The following is a 4,701-nucleotide window of genomic DNA, read 5'->3' as shown; positions in this document are numbered from 1 at the left end:
AATGCTCAATTCACTGTCATGCAGCAGCCAAATTAGTAGCTGAGGTGAAATGTGAGACACACTGGTGGACCCTCAGTACCATGGATAGGGGAAGTAGTTGAGGCGTAAAGACGACATGTAAGCCCCATCTCATGGCGATCTTGGGTAACATGGAACAGGTTATTGTGATTTTTCACCCTACCTCTGGTGAGTACTGGATCGCTTCCCTGTAGAGGCAAGACATCTTAACCATGACTTGATGATGCCAAAATGATGCTCATTGTTAGCTTGCATACTAGTTTGCACTTTGTTATACTTCTGTTAACGCTGTGTTTGGACATTGGAAGAGGGTCAGGAGATGGGAGAAGGCATATTTGATATGATGTTATTTTGAGAATATTGCAAGCATTATATGCATGCATGCATTCAATGCCACTCCTATGGTGTGTATTTTGATGGGGTTAAATTATGAGTGACTGTGTTTGTGATGCCAGTCCCTAGGTATACATGCAGTGCCAGTGAGTTAGTTACACTTACCTAGTGACTACTTCACTGAAAACCCCAGCAGCTAACTGATGTACAAGAGTGGACATTGATGGAGTGCCAGTGGTGTCTATTGCAGGAATGGCGCTTCCTGTAGCAGCATGGCTGTAGTGATATGTTGGTGCAATCAATAATACCTAATAAAAATGGCATAGAATTCTCTTGTCACCTGTTACCTTTCTGCCAGTGACTGTGGCATGGCAATATGATGGTGTACACAGCTAGCTATGCATCTGAGTACCTGATTGGCATGCCTGTTACGTGCAGTCTGTTCAGAGGATTAACAAATTTAATTTCTCAGAAGGAGTTTTACTGCCTTTCTAGGTCCAGCATGAATGGTAGATCACCAGATGAAAACAGCAAGCGAAGTCAAAGATATCCTGTAAGCCATTTATTCAAAAGCAGATGAAGAAGAATACGGTATTAGGACGGAGCCCTTCGAACCTAACCCAAACGCAGTGTTTCAGCATGTTAAAAATTTCAGCATCCCAGACAGGAACAGTGAGAGAAGCAGAACCTCTGAACAGACAGAAATGCAAGTACAAGAAGCTACAACAGAACAGTTACCTTCATCTCCCCAGGCAGAGGGTTTAGAGCCCTACCTTCTGAACCTGTTAAAGAAGATACATCTGGTGGTACCTCTAATGTAGAACTTCTCAAAGTATTGGAAACATCCAAGATAAAGTTTACCCTTCTTCCCCAGTTTACTTATTGTGTGTATGCAACATAATTGAATTCTAGATGGGGTATCCACTATCATGTGAAAAGAGTACACAAAATGAAAATTATGAAGAAATGTGTTGAAATGAAAGGGAAAATATTCTATTATCAAAGCAAATTTTAGCAAGAAGTTGACCTATGAAACATCAACAACCACTTTTCATGAATTTAAACGACCTTAGAAGAGATGCCTCCATTCCTGAATAATACCTGCAAAGATACTGACCCCCCCCCCAAATAAACTGTTCATTAAGTGTGACAGCAAAAAAAAGGAATATTTAAAGGAAACTTTCACATTAACTACATGAAATGCACCCATTAAAGAAGAAGGTACAGTTTGCAAGTTCTGCAAGAAGTTCGCAAAACCACTCTGTCCGCAGTGGCCACTCAGCGATGGAAAAGGTGCTCGAATTCTGCCAAAAAATCTTAACCCCCAGAACAAGTAAAACCTATGGGGGCATATTTCCAAGCCCCTTGTGCTGCATGTGCCTCACTTTTTCCTATATCAAAATGACGCAATGGCGGCGCAAACGGTTTGTAAATAAGCCCCATAGTATCCTTGCCTGTCACTATTTTACATTCACCACACAGCGAATTAACATGCCAAATCATTAAGGGGCTTATTTACAAGCCCCTTGCGCCACTGGTGCATCACTTTTTGTGGCACACAGGTGGCGCAACCTTATGCCCCATATTTACAAGGACACGTAAAGCCACCCTGCGTGGCTTTTCGTGGCTTTGTAAATATAGCCCTTTTAAATGCAACACTTAGCGTAAAAGGGGTGTGCTATGGGTGTTGCGGTGGGTGTTCCCATGCAACACCCATGGATTCTGCCACATTTTCAGATTGATGAGAAATTAAAAGCTTGGAAATGCGTGAGAATGCTACGCCTCCCCAGGGGAGGCAAAGAGAGGCGCAACAACCAGAAATGTCTTAATTTCTCCTCTTTTTTTCCCCTTTCTATGTGTGCTGACGAAGGCAGCACACATAGGAAGAGAAAATCACCTCTTGTGATTGTTTTTGTGCCCCTTCCTGCACAAAAACAATCACCCCCGTGATGCAGGTGCAAGGGCAGTGGCCGCTCGCATAGGGCGTGCTGCGGGGCGGTGAGGCGGGGCGGGGCGGGGAGGGGCAGGGAAGGTGCAGGGTGGGGGGTAGTAAACTCCGCCATACAACGAAACCGAGGAAAGTAATTATTACTTTCCTCCGTTTCGTCGTATGTCCAAGTTTATTACCCCCCACCCTACCCCTACTCCGCCCCCCCTTACCGCCCCACAGCACGCCCTATGAGAGCCGCCACTGTGCAAGGGTGCCTGTGTAGGTGTATGGCAGCTAATTGTGCGCCAGCACAGGGGAGAGAGAAGGGATCCATCAAACTTTTGTAGACATGACGCATCCTTTTGCTTCAGAATTAACGCAGCGCGGCACAGTCAAATTGCTTCCGGCACCACGCTGCGTTACTTTGTCATAAATAAGGCTCTAAATGAGAAACTCAACACACAAGTAACGCACAAAGGTTAAGTGAAGATGGATTCTGAAATCTCCAAATCACCTACCACATCTACACTGGGTAGCCGAGGAAGCCAATTGCTGTCTGCAGGGTCTGACTTTAAACAACTTTATTGCTAAGTATGTAAGCGCCAGTTTACCTCCATACAGATTAAAAGAGCAGTTTTGTTCAATTCTACAGATGTCCAATCTGCGCATTTGAAACTCGTCGGAAAAGAGATGTAAAGGCGTCTCGTTCACTTGCAAAGATAACTTCTAATTTGGAAAGCAAAGCAGTAAAAAAACGATAGAGTGTTCTTAATAAAGAAGCTAATACGATTCTCAACGATAGGTAAGAGAACGAGATTGCTACAATACAGGGTAGCCCTGTTTTACCATTAAAATGTTTGAAGGAAAATATTTTGGTATTGGGGTGAAAGTGAGTAAAACATTTGCACTTCTTAGGTGCAATTAGTGTGGGAAAGCAATTTCCTAAAATAGTGATCTGGATATACATAATACACCTAGTTCTCCTGATGAAATTAAAAGCAGAAGTACATGTTATAAACCACTTGTCTGACTATAGGAACATTGCGTTTAGATTTTTTTTTCTCTTGATTCGCCATGGTTGTCAAAGTATTTAAAAGAAGTTGATTTTATGAGTGGCTTCACTTAGGGCGGCTGTACGCCATGATCTGGTTAGAGGAATGTGTTCAACATGTTGCCTCCTGAATTGTATGAACTTGCAGAAACAACATGTTTTCGCCAAGCCTACTTTGTTAGGGGCATATTATCAAGCACCGCGTTAAAATTATCGCCGCTTTAGCGGCAGAAAACTGCCGCTAAAGCGGCGATAATGGGCTTGATAATATGCCGCAGAGAATTCCAATAGAAGCCCATATTGACACCAGAACATGGGCTTCTATAGGAATTCGCTAGTGCATATTATCAAGCCCATCGCCGCTTTTGCCGCTAAAGCGGCGATAATTTTAACGCCGTTTCTTGATAATATGCCCCTTAGAGTTCTAAACTTGTATTTTTTTGGGTCCTTTTTTAAACTGTGTTTTTTGGCGTACACGTTTTTAAATAGGAACTGCAAATGTTTTCTTTTGGAAAAAGTAATTCCTGGAACTGTTTCAGTCTACTAATTCAAATATATTTTTGGGGGAATATGTTTATTAGTTTCAACAAGCATGTTGACAAACAAAAAAGTGTGAGACAATTAGCAATATCGGGTAGTGAACAACCCCCCATCCCACCCCCCCAACAGAGCAGACGACAATACAATGTGCATTTGGAGGATTCTTGTACATCATGGACAAACATGAGCGGAGTAGCACAGATACATTCAATGGTAGGACTCTCGTAGTGTGGCGACTATCACACAGACATTAAGAGGCATACACAATACAGGCTATACCAAATCTGGGTGGTTCAGCAAGTATACAGTAAGAGGGGCCCAGAAATCCTTGGGGCGTGAAGTTTTGGGTAATTCTTCCGCATAGATCCCAGCTGATCTCCGCAGTAAAGTAAATCACGGGTCAATTTTCTTACAGTTGGAGTGGTTTTCGCTCCCCAGCACTGCGCGACAGCTCTTTTGGCAACAGAGTGGATACTGCAACTATACGTCTATTACAAGGCTTAAAGCTTTTCACATATCCAAGGAGGCAGATTTCAGGAGTGCAATGCACCGTTTCCAGCACGACATCAGTGAGCACACGCACCACCCTGGACCAAAAAGCAAATATGCCTGCACACAGCCATGCCACATGCAGGAAGTCAGCGTCAGCCTGCCCACACCTCACACAACTAGCAGAGTCGTTCAAACCATATCTACAGAGCTGTAAAGGGGTATAATATAGATGGTGTAGGTATTTAAAGTGGATAATGCGAAGATTACAGTTCGCAGTGAGGCGACCTGTGAGCTCGCAGCAAGCCTTCCAAAGATCCGGTGTGAGGACGGGCCCCAG

The 4,701-nt window shown here is 43.6% G+C and overlaps 2 pseudogenes; both read left to right on the top strand.

The window, feature by feature from the left end:
• The first annotated feature begins 727 nt into the window (after window positions 1-727).
• Window positions 728-1,424, top strand: LOC146802145 (zinc finger protein 800-like; annotated as a pseudogene).
• Window positions 1,425-1,752: 328 nt separating this feature from the next.
• On the top strand, window positions 1,753-3,311 carry LOC146802144 (zinc finger protein 800-like; annotated as a pseudogene).
• The last annotated feature ends 1,390 nt before the right edge of the window (window positions 3,312-4,701 follow it).

The sequence above is a fragment of the Triturus cristatus genome, chromosome 8 (genome assembly GCF_964204655.1).
Source record: "Triturus cristatus chromosome 8, aTriCri1.1, whole genome shotgun sequence".
NCBI classification, from domain to species: Eukaryota; Metazoa; Chordata; class Amphibia; order Caudata; family Salamandridae; genus Triturus; species Triturus cristatus.
This window is presented reverse-complemented; position numbering and strand designations above follow the sequence as displayed.